General features: G+C 44.0%; 1 protein-coding gene across 2 annotated transcripts in view; it reads left to right on the top strand.

Annotated features, from left to right (window-relative positions):
- Nucleotides 1–1,260: 1,260 nt before the first annotated feature.
- The window catches only part of znf462 (zinc finger protein 462), a 45,755-nt gene continuing 39,334 nt past the window's right edge, over nt 1,261–7,681 (top strand). Inside the window, exon 1 of one of the 2 annotated variants that reach the window (XM_028972676.1) lies at nt 1,261–1,650. The gene's annotated coding sequence lies outside the window, so the exon portion shown is untranslated. Of the gene's footprint in view, nt 1,651–2,740; nt 2,977–7,681 lie in introns of those variants that run through there. The other variant, XM_028972677.1, reaches the window with a different exon arrangement.

Here is a 7,681-nt window from a genome sequence, read left to right as displayed (position 1 = left end):
TTCTACTGAGCCATTTGTTACACAGTTTATACAGGTTAGTATTAAGTTCCTTGTAATAACACGTCAATCTATCAGATGAAACCTGTTAAGCATGTTGTGTTGTCTATTCCCACATGACCATATTGCCAGGTTGCTATCAGCGAGAAGTTTAAAACAAGAAAGGTATCAGATGAGACATGAAGCAGATGTGGGCAAAAAAATTGAGACACTGCTTGTGAAGAAAAAAAACACAATTGGCTAAGCCAATGGCTCCAATTCCCACAGAAGCTATGTTAGATAATTACCACTAATGTTACTAGGTCACCATGGGACACATTTTTCAATTTTGCTCCCATTTCCACACAGCACAATAACAATAAAACAGAGGTAAATAAATGGCCTTCAGCGTGAGTGGGAATTGGGTAATAGATGCTCCTGCTGAAAAAAAAAACACCTGGTCTGAGGCAGACTCTGTTGGACTTGGTTTCTGTCTGGAAGATCACAAGAGAAAGGACAGGAGTGTCTGTGGGGTGCACAGATCAAAGGACCGTGCCATGCAGTTGGGGGAATCAAACAGCGACGGCTGCAGTCCCCTTTATAACAAATAGAGGGGAAACTCCCCTGCATTTCGTCACAAACCGGCCTTGGAGGGCGGGGTAGTTGCATAAAAAAAACAAAAAAACTTTTCAGTCTATGGCAGGGACAAAAATAAAGCTAAAAAGGTTTTATACCGGAAAACACTTGGACCAATCAGCAAGTATAAAAAAATGAAACTTGACAATGATTAGCCCTACGTTTGAAAATTATGTTCACCAGCTCTATTCTGAAAGTTGTGCGTTTACCTGGAATGAACCAAAACTTTTCCCTTCCTTCTTATATGTGCATACTTTCATTTTATTATAATGTTCGGTTTGTCCATCACGGCGGATTCCTTCTCAGGGCAACCAGCGTGATCCGGGATTCGGTCCATCGCAATCCACAAAAATTTGGGGGTGACCTTCACACTGTCACATTCGCATGTATTTATTAGTCCTAGTGTGCTTGTGGACAACGTGGACCACAAATCAGAGCCCTAACACCAAATGATTTTGGAAAATATATTTTTTTAAAAATGCTATTTTGCTTATTTCAATGATAATTTCTTGTGTTTATATGTATATATATTTTAAGTATATATAAAAAAACACACACACACACATGTTCATTAGGTGGCCATCCACCCCCCCACCCCCCGTCACCCGCTTTGCCGGTGTCGGCCGCACGTACTGAACTGAAGATAACCCCAAATGACGTGGACGTATGGATAATACGCCGCGTCGCCGCGCTGCCACAACGAGGTCCATTAAGGCGCCGCTAATTTGCCGCGTCCGAGGATGAGAGCCTTTATGGAGGCGCACCACGTTGACCATCCTGTCGCGCCGCCGCCTCGTCGCAAACTCTTGTGCACCCTCTGGTGCTTGCTAGTCTCCAAAACTTCTTTGTGTTGCCTGCTTTGCAGATTGTCTTCCTTGTCTCTGTGGTTGCTCATTATTCAGAGACAGACGGATCTCAGGTCATCTGCAGCTGCAGCAAAGGAGAAGCAGGAAAGATGGCGATCATCCACTAGACCGGGCACACGCATGAGACGCGGAGCAACTTTTAAGAAGATCCCCCCTCTTTCTGGACCCAGCGGTGAGTGGAAAGGCGACGTGAATTGGCGAATTTGAAAGGCAGGAACGCGTTGGAGGTCTCGGCCGGCGTGGAGATCTGCGTGGCCGCGTCGTTGTCGGCGGCGGCGGCAGACGGCGGTGTCGTGGGGAGATGACCTGGAAAGAGCCGCGGGTCCAGCCCGGTGACTTTGAGAGAACCGGGGAGGCGGCGGGTCGAGCCGCAGAACGTTCTTAAATCGGAGCCCAGATGTACGGAGTGAACTCCGGCCACGTTACGAGCGTTGTCCTCCTCGGCGGTTATTATTTTATTATTAATTTTTTTTTATAATTTCTAGTTTTGAATTTTTTTTGGTTGTAGATCTACTGGGACTCCGGGAGAAAGGGGAAGCGGGCTGTTGTTGAGTTCGCCGGGGCGCTGGTGGAGCGGTGGGGGGATTTGGCCGTCGGAGAAGCCATTGCTCTCCTCTCCCAGCGCCACAGCAATGGGAGCCGAGCCTCCATTAGCGACGCTCTGGCCGGCACTGCCGCCGGTCCACGTCCGGACCCGGGCGAAACAAGCCGCGTCCGGGCTCCCCGGGGCTCCCGTCGCCGAACCGAGCGTCTAATCCGCCGCACATTTCTTCTCCCTTTGCCCGCTCCCCCCCCCATCCTACCGCGGGCGCCCGGTGCTAATGGAACTGGAGCTTTTTAGCATTTCTGTAGCGACATTATCGAGCCCTTCCCCGCCGGAGCTCGACGTGCGTGTCGTCGTCGGTGCTCTGAAGGCAGGTATGTCACTGTGGGCTTCTCCATAAAATGGAGGAAGGCTGATAGGAGCCAGGAGTCAGACAGGAGCTCTCACGCAGGAACAAAGGTGGACTGTCTTCTCTTCTTCATGAACCTGCGTGGAACGAGAGAAGCGGCGAGAAGTGAGGAGAGCAAAGCCTCCACAATAATACTAATAATAATACTAATAATAAATACAGTTTTTTGAACCCTCACGCTGGTTACAGAGCACAAGTCAAGGTTAAGTTCCTTTAATTCGTCGGTTTGGTCTTTGTGCGTGTTTCTCCTCCTCCTCCTCCTCCTTCTTCTCGTCGGAGAAGCTATTTTTACTCCACTGGCTTCTCCTTCTGGACTTTGTGGAGAAAATGGAGGGCATTGGGGCTGCCTGGCTGGCTGGACGCTGTGGAGCGGCTTGAGGAGCTGGAGGCAGGGAGATGTTGAGAGGGGGACACGGATGAGGTGGGAATTTTAATGTTGGGTAACGCAGCCGGGCTGTTAATGTTCTACAAAGTGGCCTTCACACGCCAGCAGCGGAGTTCAGGGCGACTGCTGGAAGAAGTTGGAAAGTTCTTCTCGTTCCTTGGTGAGGATTTCTTACCCGACCAAAAGTGAGGTTTTCTTTTAAAATCTCTGTTTTGGCAGGTTTGTGGGAAGCGGCTCCTTCTCGTACACGTTGTGTTGTCCTTTTGATCCTTGTTGACCTCCTAAGAATGTGAACGTGTAATAAATGAATTCTGGACGTTCTCTCTTGGTTCTTGTTTATGGCCTTAGCTGGACCAATCTCCAGCTGCTTGTTTAAGCTCCTGAATTCATGAATGGAAGCCATTCATTTGTACGGAAATGTGCACACTTTTACCGCGGCTACATCTCATAATTGGCAAATTGTGTTGGTTTTTAATGGCATTCTTGCAAACGGAACGATTTGCTTTCGCTCCGTAGAGCAGACGGAGGCTAGGAGGGACACTGTGTGCTGTGTGCTCGTCTGCTCCTGCAACTCCAGCCACTGTGGAATCTTGCTGACAAGGAGGCTGAGCTAGACATTCACTCTGCGACAACACGGAGCTAGGAGCATTTAAAATGGTGGCGCTGCTCGCTTGTCAATCCAAGCAGGTTCTCGGGAGATCAGGGCGGTCAACTTGGATCAAGACGAAATAGGATCCCTGCGCAATCGTTTATGTGCCCACAATGTCTATAAGGAGTTGTCCCCCTTTGCTTGGTGTTATCTGGCTGTCTTTTGAAGAACACTGCAGTGTCCATTTGACCTGTCTTTAAGGTGTGGTGAGCGTCAGCGTTCCAGCTTTTGCTGACAGACAGACCGCTGCCACGTCTCTCTCCAGGTTGAAAATTTCACCATCGAGATCAACTTGGAGAAACACCAGCCTGTGAATATTACCATGGAATGAATGATAAAAGGCAAGGTCTCGCTTGTTGCAAGTAGTTGGACAGCCAACCCCCAGTCCTTCAGGAGGATTTCAAAATCTCAAGAAATGTTTGCACTTTGGACTGCTTGATGAGTCCTGCAGTTGCAGATAAGAATGCCCAGATTGACTACCTAGGTGCCTGGTTGAAATGGAAAATGGTGCATTCAGGAATTGTGAATTTGGGTGACATCTATCTATATTTATTATGTCACTGAACCATGAAGACAAAACAAATGATAAATGTCAGGAGAATGGGACATTGAATTATCGAGACTGAATAAAGGTGGTCTGGTATACCAATTTTATTTTATTTTTTGCTTGGCACAGCTTTCTTGGTCCGCTTCCACTCAATGCAAAATATATGTAAATATTTGCCTCCAATGAACATTTGACAAAAATTGTCTTCTTCATAAAAATATTTCATGAATTCAATGACAGCCACATTCGTGACAGGAAACGGCAGCACAATTCATTTTTTATTTAGCAAACTACTGGCATAATTTAAATAATCACAGATGAAATATTAATAGGAAGTTACTAATATGAAATATTAATACTTGAGGGTAGTGTATATCTAATATCAATACACTTTCAGATCATGCAAAACACATTATATGAACATTATTGTATGGAATGTGCAAATTGCTATTAATGAAAGGTACATTGTCACACCCCAATACAGACATCGCTGGATACTACAATTAAATGAGCAAATCAGTGTCTTGTGTATAAACACGTCTATAGAAGTGTATATATGGTCATGAATCAGTGATGTTTTGGCTTGTGTTGCTCCTGTTGCTCTAGTCACAATAGATTCAGCAGAGCAGAAGAAAATTTTGAGCTCTTAGAAGATGGCATCTTGGCTGCAGATGGACCTTCCAGCAATGACTGTGACCCTAAACACAGATTGGTTGTGCAATAGACATCACAGTTTTTAGCCCTAAATCTCATAGAATTCATACGTCCTATTTAAATATCAGTGTAATACAGTATATAGATATACTGTAACAAGGTCCAGTAATATAAAGTGTATAACTATAAATTGTACATTCAGCACGCCTTGAAATAGAATGTATTACCATATATTGATATTTTTTATATAGAGCATTGGATGTAGGTATATGGTAACCACAAGGTAACTACACAGTCCTTAGCAATAGAGATGCACGAAACATGGACGGTGTAACATAAAGCATAAACATTTACTCTAGTGGTGGCCTAGCGGGTAAGGAATCGGAAGGTTGAGGATTCAGATCTCGAACCGCCAAGGTGCCTTTGAGCAAACCACACACTGCTCCCTAGGTGCCTGCCATGGCTGGCCACTGCTCACTAAGGGTGCTGGTTAAAAGCAGAGGACACATTTTGTTGTGTGCAGATTGTGCAGCGTGTGCTGTGCTGCAGTGTTTCACAATCACTTCACTGTCACATCAGAATGGTAAGGGTTTATGAAAGTGTGAGGCATCATGTGTGAGGCATCATGTTATACAGCGTGGCCCAGCGTGGCCTGCAGAATGGATGGTAAAGTGTAGCACTGCTATCATTACCCACCTGTATGGTCTGTGGATCATGAAGGGCAGAGAAAAAAAAAAATCAATGTGAGATTAATTTGAATATCTATTAATGTAGCTGGGATGTAAATTTCAGACTTCCACCTCAATGGGATTGGTGAAGCTGTAAAATGGTGTTTGCTCACATGTTTAGGTGCTGTGGCACTGGCTGTTATCACCCATTTAAAAGCTGTTATTTATTTGCACTTTCAGTTCTCTGTTTTAGTTGAGCCCGTGCATACTGACACCTTTGCTGCTCTTGGGCAAAGTAGTATCAACTAATGGCAACATTGAAACATCCCCGTTCCCCCCACATTTTTGTGGTATTTGCATTTAGCTATTAGTTGGGAAATTGGTGGCCTTCTTGACTGTAAAAGTGCATTTTTCGATCAGAAAGCGCAATCGAGGGGGCTGCATGTACTTCAGCAGTAAGGCAGTGAAAAGAAGCAGGAAGTCATGGCAGCGCTGATGTCCTGTACGGTACCTCGGGCTGTACAGACTTACAAAAGCCAGATAAAATGCTCCACTGGCTCCTTACTCCGAACGATGCACTGGCTGAGCATGCTGGACATTCCTTGTTTGAGGAGTAGCTATTTAAAAATAGCATTTACTCTGTGGCAGTGTGGATTCATAGACAATCTTTAGCAGGTAAATGAAGTATTACATTACGTGTAATAAAATGGAGTGACACAGGGAAGAAGTACTAAAGGTGCTTATTTGGAAATTGTTTTAGTTCTTCATATACAAACCATTGTTAGTGATGACTGCTGAAACCAGTTGAGAGTTTTTTTTGGCTGTGCATCTGGGGTCATTGTCTTGTTGAAACGTCCACCCTCGTTTCACCTTCATCATCCTGGTAGATGGCAGCAGATTTTTTTATGAAGAATGATTTGGTACGTTTTTCCATCCATCCTTCAATAATATGAAGAGTACCAGTTACAACAGCCCTACACCATGATATTCTGGCCTCCAAACGTCTGTTGATATGGTGTTTTTGTGGTGATATGCAGGTGGTTTTGTGGTGATATGCAGTGGCTATATTGTCCAAAGAGTTAAATTTTGATGTCCTCTGACCAGAAATACATGTTCTCACAGTATTTCACAAGATTGTCTAAAAGTTGTTCAGCAAACTTTCAGCACGCTTCAACATGCTTTTTCTTCAGCAAATGAGTCACTCCTGTGTCTGAAATCTTGCAGGGAGCACCTGGTCATGGCCGGTTTATGGTGAAATGATGTCCTTCCGGATTATGGCCCCAACAGAGCTCCTTTGAACCTTTTGGTAGTTTAGAAATTCTTCTGTAATCAATGCAAGCAGTATGTTTTGCAACAAAGAGGTTGCGAAGGTCTTGAGATGTTTCTTGTGTGACACCTTGGTAATGATTTTGGACCAGTCTTCTAATTACCTGGCGTCCATAGGCATTTTTACCATAATTCAGCTGGTGTCATGCCTTTTTGCATGTTCCATTTCCATTTTATTACACAAAACCTAATTTATAGGCGTCTGTGGTTTGATTTCCTTGGATGTGTTGATTGGATGGTGAGAATTGTATTTCTATAGCACATTTAGAAATATATTGTCTGCACACTGTTTTTTTTTTTTTAATCTTGGTTTCTTTAATGGTGTTTTTTGCAAAGCGTTTGCATTTATGTAGTCATATTTCAAACTGAGAGTAAACAACATCATGCATGTATCTTTTTGGTGTGATGTGTTGCTGCAACTAAATCACTGGTAAAATCTATGTTGCTATATGGCAGTTTCCTGCGTCGTGACTTGCCGTGCATTTTGCTTGGCCAAACAGCTCTGAAATGCTTCAGCTTTAGCTGTGAAACGTGATGTCACTTACCTAGATCAGGACCAGTGTAACAGCTGTTCACCAGTCCAGGGCTTTTGCAAAGAAAAAAGCAGTGGAATTTTTTTTTTAATTTGCAGTGCAGTAAGACAGATTCAGACTGATGCTATCTTTAGCATTTGGAGGTCTAGAAATAACTTTTGATTCAAAGCTTTCACACTGAGAAATATCGATAAAAATGTGGATGTGATTGTATCCGTAATTATTTTGTTTTTCAGTCTACCCCGTTGTATTTTGTGGCACAGAATTGGGTGTGATACATTAATTTGGCTCGGATTCTTTTTACTTAAGCCTTAAGCCTTACTTGCTACCAGTATAATTTTTTTTCTCTGCTCCTCTGCACTCAATTCAGGTCTCTTGGGCTTAAGACCTAAGTCTCGCCGAATCCTGCCTTACAATCTCTCTTTAACACAAACCCTCATAAATTTAAACAGCTCATTACCACCACAAACCTCCAACCTGTAGCAAAC

The sequence above is a fragment of the Denticeps clupeoides genome, chromosome 3 (genome assembly GCF_900700375.1).
Source record: "Denticeps clupeoides chromosome 3, fDenClu1.1, whole genome shotgun sequence".
Lineage (NCBI taxonomy): Eukaryota > Metazoa > Chordata > Actinopteri > Clupeiformes > Denticipitidae > Denticeps > Denticeps clupeoides.
The sequence above is the reverse complement of the archived record's forward strand: the minus strand, read 5'-3'. Positions and strand labels throughout refer to the sequence as shown.